This window comes from Pleurodeles waltl, chromosome 1_1 (genome assembly GCF_031143425.1).
Source record: "Pleurodeles waltl isolate 20211129_DDA chromosome 1_1, aPleWal1.hap1.20221129, whole genome shotgun sequence".
Classification (NCBI taxonomy): Eukaryota; Metazoa; Chordata; class Amphibia; order Caudata; family Salamandridae; genus Pleurodeles; species Pleurodeles waltl.
This window is the reverse complement of record NC_090436.1, coordinates 808,817,395-808,839,735: the sequence shown is the minus strand read 5'-3', so window position 1 is coordinate 808,839,735 and position 22,341 is coordinate 808,817,395.

Below are 22,341 nucleotides of genomic sequence, written 5' to 3'. Positions count from 1 at the left end.
GACATTGTCCTGTAGAATAGACAAACATTAAAGTGGATGATGTCACCAGCTTGAACCTCATCACATACCACACCAAGTAATCCAACATCATATAATCCAAGATATAAGCAGATGGCAGTACAACAGTCCCTGATCACACACCTATCATAATCCAATTTTCCATGCATGTGGTGGTATGACACAGACATATGTCAGTGTTGTAGCAAAGGTACTGTGGCCTGCAATGATGAAGCATATCTACAGCTACATGCAGGTCATACAAGAAGAGTGTTCAGCCAATGTGAAGGGAAAATTACTTGGTTTCAGTCTATGACTACATATTTCATGCTCACATGATGACATACATGATGCAATCAGCCCACCACAGCACACAAAACAAGCCCACTGTGCACTTCTGACCTTCTACCTAAACACTGTGCAAGCTGTCTTGGCACAGGTCTCCTACACCCCAAATCTGTGACCTACATTACCTGGAACAATCCATGTCCACGTTGTATGTCACAACAGCATCAGACACTTGCCAATGTCACAACTCTGAAATGCCCAGATGAGGATGTCATGGTGAAGGTACCTGTACAAATACAAAACAGCTTTTGGCTGATCATTGCAGAGTATCAGCTCCCTAGTAGTTTCTAAAACACTCAACTCCACACATTCTCACAACTACAGTTCATTGTACAGTCACAGTAGTTACATCGCATAGTTGCACTCATGAAAAGTAGCTGTTGATGAGATCTTCCCGCAAGTCAGTTGCTTTGTCTTCACCACTGTCATCCTCACTTGGCATTTTAGGAGTCTCGCCTGGTGGCACTTCAGGCTCCCCCCCTCTTGGATGTATGGGATATTCCTCCGCAAGGCGATGCTGTGGAGCATGCAGCATGCCACAGTGATCTGACGCTTTTCTGGGTGAATTGAGGAGGGCTCCATCAGTCCTGTCGAGACACGTAAATCTGGCCTACATGAGCCCAAAAGCCTGCTCCACTACCCACAATGTTCTTCAATGGGCCTCATTGAAGCAGACTTCCCCTGATGTAGTTTGATTCCTTAGTGGCATCAACCACCAAGGAGGGTTCAGATATGCAGAGTCTCCTGTTAAGGAATGGGACATATGAGCAACAATGAGTCACTCAGCTCATGATTGTAGCACCTGACATTGCACCCACACAATCAGGACATATTTGACTTATCAACCAGCCAGGCCCTCTCTGGGTACAGTTGTGACATTAGCTGGGGTATGGTGCAGTTCAGCATTATGAAGGAATCATGGGCAGAACCCGGATAATGGGCAAAGACGTGAAATTTAGACGTCCACCAAATAGACAATTTGCACTTTAATGGAATGGAAGTTCTTTCTGTTATGATAAACTTGTTCATTGCCCTGCAGTGGCACCAAGCCAACATGTGTGACATCAATGGTCCCTACCACATGTGGGAGGCATGCAAAACCATAAAAGTTAGACTTAGCACTGGCTAAATCCTCACTTCAGGGAAACCGGATATAGCTGCCAAGGTGGTTTAACATTGCTGATATGACATCATCCTTCAACACCACACTGAACATAGGTTGGGACATACCAGCAGATAGGGGTACTGTATGTTGAAGGGACTCTGTGGCTAGGAAGTGCAATACTGACATAACTTGTACAATGTGTGGTATGCTAGGTGTATAACTAATAGCTGGCATCAGATCTGACTCCAACTGACAACGTGAGTCCACTATTGTTTGCCTATGCAATAGTGTGCCTTTGCTCCATGGTCTGACGGTCTAGCAGTGGACGGTTGACAGGAGGTTGTCGCATCCTTCCTCTTCCAGGGTACCTATGTATGACAAGACATGATTTCTAACATTGATCAGTGTCCACAGCAACATACATGATGCATGTCAATTATATCATGTGACAAAGCATTTCTGACCGTATAGGCAAGGTATCCAGTACACATCACAGATGCCAACTACACAAGGGTCACATGTGACCCCCATGAATTTCAAAACATGTGTCTATACCATGGATTTGGATGAAACTCAAAGATGTGCAACACAATTGCCCCTCAAAATGTGACTGTATATCCTGACCGCCTAAATGACCGTCGGTGGAGGTAGATTGTGAGCCGCTGTTAAATGCCATCTGTTCCCTGCAACATACTACAATGGTGGTTGAGTAGTAGGACCAACATGACAAGACAGGATAAGGATGTTTGTGAAGCAGAAAAACATGTTTTGTAGGTGTGACAGTTTATAAAGCCATATACAGCTTTTCAGACTCCCAAAATGGTGGTTGCCTAATCTGCTCCGCTGGAAGTCGTCATGGCGGTTCCAATTGTGGCAGACACAACCATAGGCTAACGTTGTTGCCAGTGGTAATCGTGGCCCAATGGCTCTGTCTGCCAGCGGTGACAACCACGGACGTGACACCATGTTCTGCAGATTCACTCAGTAGACTCCTGACACTGCTGCCAGCAACACCTCCACAACCTGAGCTGCTGTATGGTACCCCTGGGAGCAATCATGCCACATCCAGCAGGTCACAGGGCCCCTGCCTTCTCTCCAGAGGACCTGAAGAGGCTTTTTTCTGAGGTCCTACCCCTTTATAGACAGCTCTATGGCTCACCAGAGGAGCAGGTAAGTACCTCATGTGCATAATTGTCTCTGTACTTCACCATCCTTTTCCTCCTTACAGGGTACAATGTGCCCCTGTGTGCCAGTTAGGCTTCTTGTGTGTCTGTTGTTGCAGTCTGTGTAGCATCAATAGGATGTACATTGTGCATGTGGCGAGTACCATTTGTTAATTTCAGTCACATTGTGCTCTGTGAGGTTTTTGGGGTCCTAGATCATCTTTGTGTTGGATGAGCATAACTAGGTAAGGAGACATTACTGCTATCCAATGACATCTCTTTCCTCATGATTGTTGTCAATGCTGGACAACATGTATGTGCATGACAGCATGAGCTGTGTATGCATATTGTATGAGTCATTTGAGACTCATGTGAGCAATGTGTATAGGGCCACAGATCTTTCAAACCACATCTGGCCTTGCTAAACTGTTGTCTGGAATGCACATCATGACTCACTGTGCCTTTCAGGTTGCCACACACACCACGTACCAAATTGCTGATGGCCACATGATGTATTGCATGCATGGAAGTGATGGGAATAGTGTGTCATGTAGGTTCTGTCTGCTCAGCCTGAAGAGACCAGAGCCTCTCAAATGTATCTCCCAATATGGACCTAGTCCAGCCTGTGGCAGTGTCACAATGGCTATGCAACTGTGGCATTGTCCCCAGCAGATCCTGGCATGTGGCCAATATGATGCTCTAATGGCAAAACCTGCCTTGAATGCCTCATTCCTTTGACTAGATTAGGAATGGATACAGAGGTAAATCATTCAATTAGTCCAATTGTGCATTTTGCATCATTGCCAATGTGTGTCTTTGCCTCATGACAGATCCCTTACTCCCACAGCTCTGTTGTCACCTTCCCAAAGGTCATATATGTCCTTTACAGGCTTAGTGCACTGATGAAAGTCCCACAGTACAGACAGTGTGTTGATTCCTGGGAGACCATGATATGTGACTCAGTAGCTTGATCACATAGCAGAAACTGTACAATGCATGCCTTTGTATGTTGGATGCCATCTCTGTAGGATAGACACATATGTCCAAAGCAGTGTTCTGTGGTACAGGTACATACCACAGAACCATCCCCTTGAAGTGGACAGAGTCTGCATTTATTATTTCACATGTCCACACATGGACAAAGAAGACACGTTCGGTACCCACCATGCCAGCCCCTTGATTGTCACTCAAGTCTAATGGTGAAGTTTCTGCTATGGCAGTTGCCTTTAGGGACTGTAGGCAGTGAGTCACAGAATGTGCATGTGTTGGTCATTTCAGGCCTAAGGAGTTTGCCATTCAGAAGCCACATAGATGTGAAATGGTTCATTGTGGCTCATAGCTCATTGCAGGTTGCTGGAGCAGGGGCTACCTGACATCATTAAGCTTGGTTAGTCATTATAGGCCGAGAGCAGGGTAGTGGGTTAGTCTACAGATGGAAATAAATATGTCTGTACTCATGTCCATGTACTTACTGGCTTGTGTGTTTCACAATTGTGGAGAGTTAACAAATTGAAAAGTTAAAGCTCGGTGTTTCTGACATGTATGTGACTCAAACATTTATGCCAAAAGTTGTGATGTAACCTCTTGTTTTGACTTTTGCACCCATGCAGGTTAACACCCATCAGAAGAAGGAGCTATGGAGAATGGAGAGCCATTGCTGGAAGGTGCAGACCCTGGGGCCTATAGCTGGTGGAGCGCCCACTGTCAGAAGAGGTGGGAGGACCTGAGACTCTGCGCCCGGAAGATCACAGAGGTCCAGCTGGGGATGTCCTCCCAACGCAGATCAGGCCCATGTCGGACCATGACCCCCCAATAGCGCACATTTTGGTGGTAGCCTACCCTGAGTTGGATGAGCATTTGAAGGCACCAAAGCAGCCACAAGGTGGTAAGTACAAACTTTACACAAGTTTACCCCTTCACCACGTTCTTGTCTGATGTAACAGATTGTTAGGTCAGACAACATGGTAAGTGCAAAGTGTCACGGGTCACCTGTGAACACATTGATGCACAGTAGCCATCTATAACACACAGGTGTGCACATACAAATGTGTTCTGAGACATGATAATCACCTATGTTGTCCCCTCAGTACAATGGCATATGATGGTGCACATTTGACTGTGTCATATGTGTACCACCATACAGCTTTACATACCCTTTTTAGAGCCTGATAGTCTAGATGCCTTGGTCAACAATGTATTTACAATCCTTTACACACCACTATTGGTACATGTGAGTGTGAAATATGTTCTGACTCTTTCACCTCAGATTTATTATGGATGTCAATTAGAGGAATTACATATTTTCATATGTCTATTGTGAATGTTGCTAACCATGTGGAGTGAAGTAGATATGGCTTGTCTACACCAGGCTGGCTTGACTTTACTATACAACATGTTTCATTGCCTGGGATATGACATCAGGGTTTAATATTTATATGTGTTGAGTTTGTGTATTTGATTATTGGAAAACAATGTCACATTTCTGAACTATAGCTTGATTGTTGCTTAACTATGTTGTTGTGGATAAGTAACCTGTATCATGTGGCAAAGTCACCTTGTCATGGAATGGTCAGTGTGATAGGTCTACAGATATGATGGTATTGTAGGTGAGAGTTATGTAGCTTAGCTAGTGTGTAACAATGTTTATGTAGAGGGAGAAACAGTGTATCTTGTTGTCACATGATGTTGGCACTTAATTGGTACTACCTGGGGGTATTGGTGAACTTGTTGTTATGATACTTATGTGTAAAGTATGATGGACAAGGGTGGTGCTTACAGGGCGAAGGGCGGCACAGCGAGCGTCGGGTGGTGGCGTCGGCTTACCCAACAAACCCCATTGTGGCAAGGTGCTTGGCTAAGGGAGGTCTCGGAGCTCAGCAGGTTCCATAAGTGGGATCTTATCAGGATATCGTCACTCGGAGACATCTGGGCGGGTACACACATGCGGTCCTTCCAGGAAATTCAACAGCAATTCTCGCTCAGCCAGACCCAGTTCCATAAATACTTACAGCTCCGTCATGCCCTTCAGGTTCACCTTCAGGCAGGATCGGTTCTCCCAGAATTCAGCCCCGTGGAAACCAAGACACTTATGGGACACCTCGGCAAAGGGGGGGTTTCGCGTATATACCGCATGTTGACCACTAATACCCGCAGCCACTTGATAAGCTTTGTGCAAGATGGGAGCACTGGGTGGGTCCGATGACGGAGGAGGACTGGAGAGACGCCCTGATGGCCCCAAGACTGTTGACTATGACCTCACGACTGAGATTGGTGTAGACCTATTTTCTTCATGCAGCGTACCTCCCCCCCAAAAGGTTACACACCGCCGGCCTTAGGCGCCAAGCGAAGTGTCCACGGTGTGTGTGCCAGTCTGCAGACTTTTTTCATATGGTGTGGGCATGTCCTGATATCACTGCCTACTGGTGTGCAGAGTTAGCGGAGGTGTCCAGGGTTTTGCAGGAGGAGATAGAGCCTGCCCTCCTACCTGTCCTGCTGGGGGTTCTCGAGGGAGTGGGCTCCAACAGGGCGGAGCGCACCTTTGTAGGAATGGTTTGTTTGGTGGCCAAAAGGGATATTGCCTCAGGCTGGAGAGCGGAGTCAGCCCCCGTGCTGGTGAAGTGGTGCCGTGGGATGGACTGGTGCGCCTCCCAAGAAAAACTGGTTTATGAAGCACGGGGTTGTCCGGCTAAATATGAGCGGGTGTGGGGGAGATGGATGGGCTCTAGGGAAGAAGACACGGGGCGTGATCCCTTGGTATGAGCTGGGGGAAGTGACCCTAAGACTTTATGGAGATTCTATGGGGATTATAAGTCCAGTGAAAACGACTTATCTGTGTAGTGTTCAATCGGAGGAGGTAAATTGTGGCCAGTGGTGTTATGCTGTGTTGTCTTTTTGTTCAGCAATAAAATCAATAAAGATGTTTTATTAAAAAAAAAGTATGAGGAAAGTATTATCTTGTGAATGTGATGACCCTACTTCACTTTCTGTTTTTCAGCAGCACAGACACCGAGGGTCCTAGTGGGCCAGAGAGCGAGGAGAGTGGCACGGGGGAGACTGGAACCAATACATCTTCATCCGAATCCTAATCCAGTGTCCACTCACCAGTGGTGGCAGACCCATCTGGGGCCAGCCCAGCACCATCTTTGTCCACCACACCCCTTTCTATCACTGCTTCCTGTAGCTCCCCACCAAGTTGGCTGTGCCCACCCATCCAAGAGGGTGGGCATCACCTTTGCTGCAGGCACCTCTGCCACAGCCCCTGACACCTCTGCTGCCCTCAGTGAGGAGGCTATTGACCTCCTGAGGTCGATCTCTGTGGGTCAGTCGACCATCATAAATGCCATCCAGGGACTGGTAACTCAAAGCCAAGAGAGCATTGCGCTCCTGGAGGGCATTCACAGTGCACTGGCTAGCCCACAAAGATCTTTTCAGGCTCTGGACTCCACCCTGACGGCAGACAGTCACCTTTTGTCTGCCGTCCCCTCTCCACTTTCCTTTTCCCAATCTGAATCCCCCCTTTCCTGACCCACCCAAAGCACACAAACAGACTCACGTGCATTCACCTCAACAGACAAAGGAAGCACACACAAACATAAGCACCACAAGACACACCACCTACAATCACACAAGCAACATCCACTTGCAGACACAGTAACAGTCACAACCTGCACTGACACCCTGACCACCCCCAGTATCACAGACACAACACCTGACATACTTGCAGACACCACACCAACATTCACTGATCCAGCTACCACACCTATCCTACCCACAGACAGCACTGCAGCAGACCCTCAGACATCCACCCCAGTCACCACATCCACAGACACGACAACCACTGACATGCCAACATGCAGCACATCCACCATAGCTGCAGTCACTATCCCAACAGACAGCCACCCACCCACCATGGTGTCCCCCAACCTGTGCTATGTGACTAGCACCTCCACCCCCTCAGCCCAAGAGACATAAATGCCCTCACTCACCCACCCAACAGGCACCCACCACCCACAAGCATACCTCCCACAAACATGCACACAAGACATCCACACCTAAACCTCATACATCCACTCACTCACCCTCCACCCCCAAACCCATTTGTCAAGACCATCGCTGTAAGTCTAAGAGAAAATTCCTATCTGAGGTTGACCTTTTCCATACTGTTCCCCCAGTGACACCCCTAAGAGATCTCTTTCCCTCTCCAAGGCCATCCCTTCTACCTCCAAAGTCTCCCCTACCCTCCCTGCCAGTACCCATGCCCCTTCCCCTGCCAAAAAGTTGTCAAGGCCTCCCAAAAAGGTCCAACTCTCTCCCAAGCCCCGTCTCCCCCACCACCCCAAGCCAAAACCTAAACCCCCACCACCCTCCAAGGATCCCAGAGGTGCCTGCCTGCGCCCTGTATGCCACTACTTGTGGAGGTTACATGGCAGTCAGAAGTCAAGTAGGGGCACCATTCAGTGTCTTCGGCACAAATATTTTGCGAAATAGACTGGCCTATGCCTTTGACAGTCTTATTGTTTATAACTTTTATATCTCCATATATATGAACTAAATTCAACCAGGTGATGGTTACATCTTTGTCCTGCATTTCCTTTCCTAGATTTGAGTTGATCCTAGCTGACATTGGTAGTGTTCCTGTATTTGTGTGTGTCTGTGCAGCTTGATGCTTCCTTTATTGTTCGAGCAGTCTGTGAGGTTGTGTGTAGTGCTTTTGTCCCCCCGGGATAGTGTGTGTGCACATGTAATGGTCATGTGCATGTAGCAAAATGTTGTTGTCATGGTGTTGTGTTTATGTTGATATGTGTTTGTTGTTGTGCTGTGTGGCTTTGTGTGTTTGGACTGTTTAAGTCTGCATGTATTGTGCATGGTATCCTAGGTCTAATATGATGTGTGTGTGCGATGTGTGGGTCAAATGCTAGGTTGTATGATGTTGTTATTGTGTGTGTGTTCCTTCACAGATGGTTGTACATTGGTTTGTATATCGGTCGAGTACCTGTCAAGTGTTGGATTCTGAGTGTGTGACATTTATTTGTATTTGCATTGTTGTGGTGTTGTTGTTCTGAGTTCGTATGTTGTATGGGATTGTGAGAGGCTGGGCCTCTGCTATGTTGCCATGCGTAACTGTGTGTTCTTGATGTGTGGGGTTTGTGTGTGCTGCCTGCTGTGTGCGTGCTGTGTATGTGTGGGTGTTTTGTTGCTGTATGTGAGTTTGTCTGTCACTGTACTGTTATGTGTGAGTGCAGCCTCACATCCCTTCCCTATGGTATGTAATGTGACTGTACAGATTGTAACATTTAACAAATGTGACAGGTGAGTGTATGTACTTACAGTTGTTGTTGTCCTCGTTGGCGATGATTCTGTTGTCTTACTGCAAGCAGGAACAGCGGGATGACGTCTAGTTCTGGTTCCATGGCAGCTCTGTATGAGTATGGCTTCTTGGAGGTCAGTGTCTCATTTTATACAGTTAATTTCAGCCTGGGGTTCTGTGGTGGTCCGATCGCGACGGAAATGTTGGCAGTGTGCAACCTCGTAATGAGTCTGACAGAAACATGGCCTTCTCTGGACTGTTGGTGGCTCCAATCGACTGCGGCGGTCTGATCGTACTGGTGGTGCCGGCTGTGCTTTGGCTGTATTCCTATAGCATCACCGCCATTATCATAATTTGGAGGGCTTCCCCACAGCCTGTTGGAAGTCGCGGTCCATGGACCACCAAACTCGGAATCAGCTCCTATGTTCTTGGGTGGGTCGGTGATCTTTAGGCGGGTTCGCCCATCAGGGTTGTAATGTGGCGGTCAGATCCCCTGGAGTGTGGTGTTCTGACCGTCACACTCATAATGAGGTCCTTAGTGTCCAACAGCTTCCCTGAAATGTTATAGATTGGATTGAGAATAGTAGCTTATCACCCCTTTACTGCCCAACACTTTCTCCAAAATGATTTCTTCTGGAGTGGGAATATTTATTTTAACCCTTTCAGTGTTTAAATTCCTTTGTTAAAATGTATTTCTATGTAGTCAGAGTAATTTATGTCAGTTGATTAGTATTATTGACGTTTAGAAAGATAATTCACGTAGAAGTTGGTTGCATATTTTTAATAAATAACATTTTTCTTTACATATTTCCATAGAATAAATATATGTAACACCTTTTTCAATGTTTCTTTTTTTAAACTTTATTTAATGTATATTTTAACCTATATAGTTCTAGTTATGAAAACATTACAAAGAGACAAATTAAAAAAAGGTTTAATGCATTTTTATTATTAAATTATCGATTTAAATCATATTTAAGTAGTATTGCATGTTGCACCTTTGTAGGTTTTGTATTGTTGTTTTTACTGTTAATTAAGTTGTTTCATATATATTTCCTAAGTATACCTTTTGCTTTAGTTTTTTCAATATACATTAAATAATTGTACATTTTTAAGGCTATTATTTACTTTATACTTTAAATTTTTTTACACATTTTACCAACATTTTAACATGCTGTACATGCTTATTAATGTCTTATAATTTAGAAAATATTTTTAAAACATTTTTAACTTGTATTCCCATTCATTTCTACAAGAGATATTCTTTAGTTTAGTTTAATTTAGCAGACTTTTTTTTACTATCATCTATATTGTAGTCTATTTGTCTAATTTTTGGTCTGTTTTCTGGGATCAGGTAATGGGAAGGTGCTGCTGTTCTTCGGAACAGGTATGCCCTTTTTAAAGGTTTGCTGTAGGGTTTAGGGTTTTGAGGGTAGGAGGTGTTCTGGAGGGTAGTTATAGTGTTTGTGGGTTTTCAGTACATTCAGTTGTAGGAATTGTAGCATTTTTCACTAGTGTGTTAGTTTAGGGCCCACTGTCTGCAAAGCAGACAGAGCACATTCCAATGGTGCTGAGCAGTGTTCAGGTATTTCAGTATCTTGGTATTTTTAGGGGAAGGAGGTTTATCATTGCTTGCTTTTTCAGTTCACGCAAACAAATATTTTAAAGTGGGTATAGGTGGCAGTTAGCCTGTGATGTGTTCAGGGACTTTAAGGAGTATGACCCTCATACGCTCCTGGTGGTCTGACTGCCAGATTATGACCCTGGCAGTCTGTCTGCCAGGGGACCACCACCACTGCCAGAAACAAACACTGCACTAACCACATGATGACTTCTGTCACATATACTGCAACCTCCTCGGTCTGCCTGTATCACATTCAACTAGGCTTCAAAATGGCCAAAAACCTAACTTGCCTAGCCATTGTTTGGCCTACACTGGTGGCAAATTGACACTCTCAGGCCATCCCCCTAAGGGACAATGTTTTGCACATCTCAGCAGCTGTGACAGGCAAGGAAAGCTGACATGCTCACACATGGCATGTCAAAACAACCATTACCATGTGTACCTGTCACAATAGGTTCACCTGCTAAACAACAATGTACAAGGTCTCTGTGAAATATCATTGTGAATGATTGGAGGTAGATGTCACAATACAACCAGTAACATTGTATCTTTCACAAAAACAGGCTGTGCTGCCACTGGCCACACAGAGGCTACTGAAAAGACTACCACTACCCCTCCAGGATGAAGCCCTCAGTGATGACAACACTCCTGGACATCTGGTCCTGGAGGATGGTTCTGGCCCATCTGGGAAACCTGGTCAGATGCCACCAGTGAGTCTCAGGTCAACACCTCCCAGCCCAGTTGCCTCAACATCATGGGCAACCATGCGTCCCAGAACCTGTGCGCCTAGAACACTGACAACCTTCTTGTGCCCCCAAGTCCATGATCCTGAGTCTCTCTACAATATCTCAAACAATGATGGTCCAGAAACCGGTAGGAGAGGCACATTGTGGTAAGATGCTGTGTGCTAGTGGGGTGAGGCCACTGGGGATGCTCCTAGACAGGGGACCATCAGCCACATCTCAAAGGTTTATCAGGAGTCTCAAGGCATGTTGAGCCAGGTATTAACTGAACTCCATGAAATTAAGCATCTGCAGAGGGAATTCATACAGAAAGTGCGGGCACAGTGGGAGGCCAACAATACCAACATAGCCTCCCTAACAGGGGTGCTGAAGGACATCAACACCACCCTGAGCAAGAATCAACAGCAAGACTGCACCCCTTCCTTTGGAATGTCCACACCTGACACCTCAACATCGGTGCCAGCCACTGGAAGCGAGGCCCTGCCAGTGGAAGAACCCGCATCAGACACCCCTGCCTCTGTATCAGGTACAGTGTCCTGCTAAGGATTACAGCCAGCACACACAAACACATTGGTACAAGTGTCTGGTCACACCAAACATTTTATTGCACGGTGCAGCACATAAGCTGTTGAAATGTCTGGACTATTATAGTCAAGAATGGGTGACTCAAATTGTGTCAAGGTACACAGACCAAGGTAAAGCCCCCCAGACCACGGAAGGAAGGGCCTTGTCACACTTTGTCTTGTAGAATAGGCAAACAGAAAAGTGAATGGGGTCACCATCTTGAGCCTTATCACATACCTCACCAAAGCAATACTACATCACATACACCAAGGTACAGACAGATGTCAGTACAGCAGTCTCAGATCACAGGCACATCATGATCCAATGACCTTGCATCTGGGGTTATGACACAAACATATGTCAGTATTGTGGCACAGCTACATACAGGTCATACAAGAACAGTGTTCAACCTATGCGAAGGGTAAATGCCTTGCTTGCACATGATGGCAACATATGTCATGGCCACATGATCACACACATGATGTAATCAGCCCACCACAGCACACTACACAAGCACAATGTGCACTTCTGACCTTTTAACCAAACACTGTCCAAGCTGCCTTGGGACAGGTCTCATACACCCCAAATCTGTGACCTACATTACTTGGGACAATCCATGTCCACTTCCTATATTGGAACAGCATCAGATACCTGCCAATGTCACAACTCTGAAACACTCACATGAGGATGTCATGGTGAAGGTACTTCCACAAAGACAAATCAAAGAGTATAGACTTTAAAAATTCCAATTACCAATTCATAAGGGAAACATCTGGCTAACCCTTCAAAGTGCTGTTTGGCTGAATATTGTGGAGTATTAGCTCACCCAGTTCTTGCAAAAACACTCTAGTACACACATTCTAACAACTACAGTTCTTTGTACAGTCACAGTCACAGTCATTACGTCACATGACATAATTAAAATCAAGAAAAGTAGGTATTGATGAGATCTTCCCTTATGTCACCTCCTTTCTCTTCATCACTTCTATTCTCACTTGGCATTTCATGAGGCTCACCCGGTGGCACTGCAGGCTCCCCCCCTCCTCTAGGATGTACAGGATATTCCTCCACAGGGCAATGTTGGGGAGCATGCAGCATGCCACAGTGATCTGACACACTTTTTCGGGGTAAGTAGAGGAGGGATCCACCAGTCCCGTCCAGACACCTACATCTGGCCTTCAGGAGTCCAAAGCCTGCTCCACTACCCACCTTGTTATTCCATGGGCCTTATTGAAGAGGACTTTCCCTGGCAAAGTAGGATTCCTTAGTGACATCAACAACCACGGACGGTTTGGATATGCAGTTTCCGGTTAATGAAAATGTGTAACAATGAGTCTCTCTTATCTGAATTTTGGCACCGGACATTGCACACACACAAACAGGACAGATGAGAGTTGCCAACCAGACAGGCCCTCTCTGGGTACAGTTGTAAAATAAGCTGAGGGATAGTGCTGTTCCGCATAATGAATGAATCATGGACTGAACCCAGGCACAGACCAGTGAAATGTAGAGAACTTCCAAACAGACAACTTGCACGTTGCAATAGACTTGTTTATTGGCATGCGGTGGGACCAAGCCAACGTGTGTCCGATCAGTAGGCACCGCCACATGTGGGAGGCGTGCAAAACTATAAAGCCTTCACATGGGCTAAATCCTCATGTTGGGGAAACTGGATGTAGCTGTCCAGGTGCTTAATCATTGCTGGGAGAACATCCTTCAAAACCAGACAGAACATAGATTTGGACATGCCAGCTGACAGGGCCACAGTATGTTGTAAGGACCCTGTGGCTAGGAAGTGCAATACTGACATGACTTCTACAATGGGTGGTATACTGGTTGGATAACTTATAGCTGGCATCAGATCTGGCTCCAACTGACAACATAAGTCCCCTATTATTTGCCTATTCAGCTCGTAGCACAAGATAATATGGCATTCCTCCATTGTCTGAAGGTTTGGCAGTTGATGGTAGACAAGCGGTTGACGAATCCTCCCTCTCCCTGGATACCTATATATGATAAGAAATGAGTTCTAACATTAGTCATTGTGTCCACAACAACATACATGATATCAATGATAACATGTGACACGTCATTTTAGAAGGGTAAGACATGGCAACCAGTACACATTACACCTGCTAACAACACAAAGGTCACATGTGATCTCCATGGTTTGCCACACATGTCAACAACATATATCTGAACCAAACTCAAATACGTGCATCACCAATACCCCTCAAAATGTGACTGGATATCCCGACCGCAGTAATGACTTTTGAGCGGGTGGACTGTGCCCCACTGTAAAATGCCATTTGTGCTCTGCAACATATTACAATGGTGTCTGAGTAGTAGAACCTACACGACAAGACAGGTTAAGCATGATTGTGTACTGAAAACAACATTTTCGGAGGTTTGATGCAGTTTTTGAAGCCCAATACCAACATTTCAGGCCCCTAAAATGGTGGCAGCTTGACCTACTTCACTGGACATTAGGAACTTCCCCGACCGCTGGCGGAAGTCATCATGGTGGTAGGCAGTTGAAACCGTGGCGGACACAGCCACAGGCTAACGTTGTTGCCAGTGGCGATCACGGGCAAATGGATGTGTCCACCGGCGGTGACGACCGTGTACATGGTGGGCGTGACAGCCATGTTCTGCAGAATCACTCACTTGACTTCTGACACTACTGCCAGCAAGACCTCCATTACCAAGCTGCTGTGTACCACCTCTGGGAACAATCATGCCACGTCCTGCAGGAGATAGGGCCCCAGCTTTCTCTCCAGAGGAGCTGGAGATGCTAGATCCTACCCCTGTGTCTATGGTGCACCAGAGGAGCAGGTAAGTACCTCATGTGTACAGTTTTCTTTGTACTTCAACATCCTTTCACTTCTCACAGGCTGCAATGTACCCATGTGTGCCAGTTTGACTACTTGTGTGCATGTGTTGCAGTGTGTGTGGCATCAATGGGAGGGTCAATGTGCAGGTATTGGTGGCCAGTAACATGTGTTGTGTGTGAATTTGGGGTTCCTAGCTTCTCCTTGTGTTGGATGCACATAACTAGGTGAGGCAACATTACTGCCATCCACAGACCTCTCTTTCCTCATGATTGTTGTATGTGTCTGACAACATGTATGTGCATGACAGCATGAGCTGAGTATGCATGTTGTATGAGTCAGTTGTGAGTAATGTGAGAAATGTGTATGTTTCCACAAAGATTTCTGTTCTTGTTAGACTGTTTTTGGAAGGCATATCATCACTCTCTCTGCCCTTCAGGTTGTCACACACACCACATGCCAATTAGCTGTTCTCCACATGATGACAATGTAGTGTCAAGTAGGTTCAGTCTGTTCAGCCTGCAGATCCCAGGGCCTGTCACATGTATCTCCCAGTATGGCTCCTAGTCTAGACTATACCCTAGCAGATCGTGTCATGTGGGCAAAATGAGGCTCTTGAGTAATATCCTGCCTAGAATGCCTCATTCCTTTGGTCAAATTAGGATGGTCCAGAGGTGAGTTACTGATCTATTACAAATGTGCAGTTAGCATCATTGTAAATGTGTGTGTCTGACTCATGACAGGTTCCTTAATCCCACAGCCCTGTTGTCACCTTCACACAAGACTTATTTGTCCTGTGCAGGCGTATTGCATAACTGACATTCCAACAGTGCAGACAGTGTGTTGATTTCTGGAAGGCCATGATAGGTGACTCAGTAGCTTGGTCACATAGCAGAAACTGAACAATGCATTCCTTTGTATGTTGGATGCCATCCCTATAGGATGGACACATATGTTCAAAAGGATGTTCTGTGGTACAGGTACATAACACTGAGCTCCACCCACTGAAGTGGCACTAGTCTGCATTTGTCATTGCTCATGTCCACACATGGACAGGGTAGACACTTTCTGAACCCACTATGCCAGTCCCCTCATTGTTAACCATGTGTGATGTTTGAGTTTGTGCTCTGGCAGTAGCCTGTATGGACTGTATGCAGACAGTCATTCTCATAGAGTGTGAATGTGTTGGTCCATTCATGCCTAAGGTGTTTACCCTTCAGAAGCCAGAGAGGTGTGATGTGTCTCATAGTGGCTCACATTTCAGCCAGGTTGCTAATGCATGTCCCACATGATGTCAGTAAACTTACTTAGTAATTGTAGGGCCTGAGCAGAGTGGTGGGTTGGTCTGCAGATTGTGAAATGTATGTCTGTAGTAATGTCCATGTACCTACTGGCTTGCATGTGCCACACTTAGGGATTATTGACAAATAGCAAAGTTCTAGCTTGATGTAACTGACATGAATGTGACTCAACCATTTGTGATGAGACTTGTGAACATGATCTCTTGATGTCAAGGTGCAAACCATGGGAATCCACAGCTACTGGAGTGCCCACTACAGAAAAAGGTAGGAGAACTTGAGACGCTGGGCCCAGAAGATCATGGCTGCATCTGTCCTCCCAACATAGGCGTTGTGCCCGTCAGACCATGACCCACCTAATAACAATGTGAATATCTCTGCCCTTGATGTGGCATCATGTAGAAAAGTGCACTGCACATGTTCATGTGTAAGGTATTTGCCCTGACTTTTGGCATGCATCATGAAGTGACTTGCATTTAGGTAGAAATCACATGTATTTGTTTACAGGCATTCATCCACGGATAGACATCTGGGCTTGCATGACCAAAATGTGGAGAGTGATGTAGCTTCCAATTAGGCAACATGTTGAGGGTCTTCAACAAGTACTTGCAGTACTTGCAAATCTCAGAACCTCTCTAACATTCAAGGGACTAATGGCTTCTGCTCATGTACTCAAAGTATGTCACAGTAAAGGGTGCTACACGTAAGTGGTGATTGCCATGAGGCTTGCTGATTCATTGTGTTGTGTATTTTGGGAATATCTCTACCTGAGATATTACACATGATGTCTACAATGTTCATTTCCATGCCAAATATGTGCCTCTCGGAGCAACATTAATACTATTTCCATGACTCTATTGGGACAAATTTCACTTGGTGAAGTGTACATTGTTGATATGTTTCCAGTGTGAAATGGGTATTTCCATGCCATCTTCTTCAGGATATTGTACTGTTGTCATCAACATGGCATGGGTTTGTATCATGAGTTCTCATTCTGGGATCATCATGTATGTGACAAAGAGATGTGTGCATGATCTTGTGTGGGATCTGTGGAAATGCATTTTTTATTGGCCTACTACCAGTGTATGCCAACAGGTGACTGTGGTCTTCTCCATTGACCAAGGAGTTTAGGGTGATGGTGTCTCCTACTGGTTGAATGATCATTGTGATTGCACACCTTTAGCCATGAAATTGTAGTTGTGTGAAATCCTGATTTTCCTGTGGGCAGCTGTTGAGAGTTCACATGGCATGCATGCATCTGGTATGGCACATGTAGGAGCCTCTTAGGTGGGATTTGTTGCTGGGGCCTATTGGACATCATGGTAATGTATGCTAATCAGAGCTGTTGTTCAAGTGTGATCATGGACATATGATGACCCTATTTCTCTTTGTATTTGCAGCAGCAGCTGCGGTAAGCGAAGGCAACGTGGCACAGCCAAGTCGGGAAGCATCTGGCTATGGGTCCTCGGTTCAAGACACCACTGACACAGAGGGACCCAGTGGCCTGGAACATCATCATCATCATCGGATTCTTCCTCCAGTTGACACTGCCTAGTGGTGGTTGACTCATCAGGGTATCCCCCTGTACCATTGTCGTCCACTATCTCCTGTTCTATCACCGCCCTCCCTGTTGCTCCCCATCAAGTTGGCTGTGCCTACTCACCCAAGGCGGTGGGCATCTCTTTTGCCGCAGGCACTTTCACCCATCCCCTGTTATGCCTGCTGCCCTCAGTGAGAAGGATATTGACCTCCTGAGAAGCATCTCTGTGGGTCAGACAGCCATTATGAATGCCATCCAGGGATTGGCAAGTCAGCTACAACAGACCAATACATTCCTGGAAGGCATTCATGGTGCAATGTCTGGCCTACATAGATCTTTTCAGGCTCTAGCCTCCACACCGAGGGAAGCCAGTCATTCTCCACCTTCCGCCCCCCCCCCCACTTCCCTCTTATCCGGAGCACACACAAATGCAAGCACCACAAAATATACCGGCACACAAGCAAACAACAGCCACCCACAGATACAACACCAGTCAGAACTCCCCAAGACACCACCACCACCCCCAACATCACACACACCACATCTAGCATACCCACAGGCACCACACCAACATTCAGTGATAGACCCACTACAGTCATCAAAACCGAAGACACCACCCCAGCAGACCCCCAAACATCCACCACAAGCACCACACCCACAGACACCACAACTAGAGACACACAGACATCCACCACCTCCAGCATACCCATGGTCACTACCCCAACAGCCACACAGTGGATTCACCACTCCATCTCCAGCAACTCCACCTCCCAGTCCCCCAAGTCACACAAACGCACTCACTCACCCATCCACCCAACAGCCAAACACCACACAAGCATAACTCCCAGAAACACGCATCCACGACATCCACATCAACACAGCAGGCAATCACTCCTTCAACCTCCAAATTCCGACCTTCTTCTGCTGACCGTCCCCGTTTCCCTAAGAAAGATTTTTTTGTTTGACCTTGACTTTCCCCTGTTCTGTCCACCCCGTCCCAAACCCAAGAGACCCTCACCCACCTCCCAGACCCTTTTAAGCCTAACCTGCCCCTTTGCAAACACCCATACCTCGACCCCCAAGAAGAAGCCAACCCCTCCCAAAAAAAGACCACCCCTCCCAAACCCAAGCCCAAACCCTCCTCCCAAATCCTGATAATCCCTGTGGTCCCTGCCTGCCCCCTTGATGCCCCTTCCTATGGAGGTTCCCTGGCTGATGGCAGTTACGTTTGGGCACAATACTGTGCAATTATTGGACTTTATATAGACTGGCCAATGGTCTTTTGTCTTTACCAATTTTCAATTGTTTTTGGGCGGTATACATTTGTCCTGCAATTTCTTTTCAAGCATAATGTTGTTCCTGAGTGACTTGTGTGTGTTTCAGCCTGCTTGTTGATCCATTTGCTGTTTGCAATATCTGACTTTTCGGGCAGTGCTGGTGTCCCCCAAGAGAAGGGTATATGTTGAGTGTATGGATATGGATGTAAATGCAATGGTGGTATCATGGCATTGTGTACTGTTTGGTATCATAAGTATTTTATTGTGTGTTGTCCAATGTCAGCATTTATTGTGGTATACTTGTCCCATGATATGGATTTTACATTTGTCTCATATGTGGGAGCTCAAGTTTTGTTTGTGTAGGCATGGAGTGTGTTCAATTGTGCTAGCTTTGTGTGCATTTGACTGGGCATGTGTCCATTTAGCTGTGTATACCTTGCAGATAGTTCCTGCAGATGTATGTCCCATGCAGTTGGAGTTGTATGTGCTTTGTTGACTTGCACTTCCACATTGTGCAGATGGGCATGTCATTTGGGTATGGTACTGTTTGTCCCTGTGACATATGTAGGATCATTTCCTGTGCAAATGTTGTTTCAGGGGTGTATGCAAAGTGATATTTGTCCTAGTACAGCCTCCTCCCCTGAGTGCTCCTGACGCCCCCATCTCTATTGTGTAGGTATTGTCAGCATAGTGCTCTTTGTCTATTTATCTCCCTGTCTATTGTGCATGCCTCTATCCTTTCACTGTGCTGTAATGTGAGTGATGTGTGTGTCCATTGCAGAATTGTTTACTGGGAGTATTGTTTGTGTCCATCTCATATTCATACATATGTGTGTTGTATGGGACAACAGTCCATGGCCTGTGATGAATGTTAGTGTTTGAGTTGTTTTTGTAGATTTGATGTGCGTATGTTGTTGGTGATATGTGAGAAAATGTTGTGTAGCCTTCGCTATCCCTGTACCTGAGATGTGTGGACGTGTGTTTTTGTGTAGAGTTGCTATACAATGGGAATGATCTGCCCAGAAGGGGCATATTGTGATTGTGAATGTGTCCATCTTTATGTATTATTTGGACTGTGTACACAATGTGACGTGTACTTGGTGCCTGTAGCGTGAACCCCATATGATGTGGACAATGGTGCAACCATCTGTTGTTGAGCGTGATGACACAGGTAGGTGTGTGTGTGATTATGGTCTGTTTCACCCATTGTGGCGATAATTTTGTGCTCCTTCGATGATCAACAACAGCGGCAGGACGTGCATGATAGGTTCCATGGTGGCATCGGATGTGTAAAGCTGCCTACAGGTGAGTGTCTCCCTTTATACTGTCCATTTCTGCCTTCTGAGATGTGATGGTTAGACCGCTACAGTCATATTGGTGATGTGCAAGCTCATAATATGTCCAGCTTCAACACTGTCTCCACCGGCCTGTTTGTGCTGCCTGGTGAACATGGCAGTCTGTGCTGCCTGGTGGTGCCAGCAGAACCACAGAGGTCTTTGCTCCATAGGCCTGCATGACTCGTAATAGGGAGGTCCGATCGTCATCCTGCCATGGCGGTCAGCGGACTGCCAAACTCGTAATGAGGCCCTTAATTTCCGATATTTTAGTATACCACTATTGTGTGCATCAATATTGTGTCATTGAACCGAAATGAGCGTATTCGTTACATGCCTAAACCAAGCTAAAGGATTAGAGTATTGAGTTCTGTGGAGATCCTGTAGAGCACTACAACATGGTTGGTCCAGATGCAGACCCGATACTGGACGCCTCTAAGGGCTATATTGTTCTCCATTTTATACATATCCAGTTCTGATCTTAGCACTGTCAAGGGGGTTCCTGGGCCTAGGTGTAATAATGTACTGTAAGAAGATGTTCTGAAGCTTTTGTTGGACAGGCACTTTTTTATGCCTACATATTTCTGAGCAATAAGCACTTGCTGCAAATTCCTTCATTGTATAAGCAGTGATGGCTGGCCCAATTAATCAGTTATCACATTTGTTTGAAAACCTTAATACTGCACCAGTCTGTTCGCTTCAAGTTGTTTTGTTCTTCATTAGTTGAATGACCCAACTTAGTTTGCATCAATGCCTAAGCCTAAATAGACATAGGTTGGTACTGTTTTGAGCAGCCTGCCATAAAATTTGCAGATGGATGTAAGCTATGATTTAGGGACTCATTATGAGTTTGGTGGTCCCACTGTAGGACTGCCAAACTTGCAGGGAGGGCACCACTTCCATGGAGCATATTATAATGTTCCCCCCGAGCTGACCAGCGGGAACATTGTAGTGCGCGGTTCCTGACATGTTGCCCGGCGGGAACAGTGCTACGATATTGGTCTTGACTCCCTTAAAGCAGACAATGCGCGTTCCGACAGTGCTGGGTTCAGCGACACCCTGGCTGAGTATAAGCCCTACCGCCGTCACCACATCCGGAAACATTTTTCTGGTGAGGACAGCAGTCTTTAGGTGGGTCCGCCTGCCAAGGTCGTACTGTGGCAGTCGGACCACCTGGAGTGCAATGGTCAGACTGTCACAGCAAGAGTAGTGGTGATCCTCGGACCTCCACACTCGTAATGAGGGACTTTGTTTTAATGATCATGAACTTAGGGGCCGATCACAAGTTCCGTGGTTGATCACTGGTGACCACCAGTAGGTAATATATATATATATACATATTACCTAGTGGTGGTTGCCACTATGTAGTTTTAGGTAGGACCTAGTTTCTTTAGAAAAAGCATTTTTTCACTTGCCTACATCTTTGGCACAGCTTGACGAATCTTCACAAAGCTTTCCAAAACAAATTACCAGTCATGCCAGCTGCTGCCTGGAAGGTTTCGGAGTGAGCCATCCAGGAGGGCTGAGAAAAAGCGGGCTCCCAGAGCATGTTTTCTCCAATACTTTTCCCATGGGATTATAAACAGCGATAGCACCAACGGTACTTGACGGAATTACACAAACTTTGGTAGAAAGGTAGGTCCTGGTCCAGAAAACAATCTTTTTCTGTTTTGCTGTAATTCCATTCAGTAGTTTTTGAGAAATTAAGGGGAAAACAAATTTTTATATATAGGGAAGAGAAGGATTTGTGACCCCTCCAGGTTTCGTGCTGAGACCCGATTGGCTGATAATGCTTCAACAAGAAAGCCGTTGAAGTAGTGTCAGCCATCTTGGCATTCAGCTGAAGCCGAGTCCCGGAATGAAATTAAGGAATAAAGAGAAGGGGTCAGGGTACAAACACCATGACCCCTTAGCTCTGGAGGTGGGGCCACAAAGGGAACCACCTCCAGGGCTAAAAAACATGTTTATTTTATGACCACAGTCGTAGTGGATCTGTGGATCCACCATAAAATCGAAAACAAAAAGTATAAAGCTGCCAGGTGGGCCAAGTCCCGGGGTCATTTGCTGAAAAATGTGGGGGAGCATCCTGGCCCCCTCCCACTGCCCTGGGGACTGCCATCTCCTCGGGGCTTATGATTGATATGTGGGGGGCGCGCTCCCCTGGTGCCCCAGGAAACACCACCTCCCTGGGTCTCTAATTAAATAAGCAG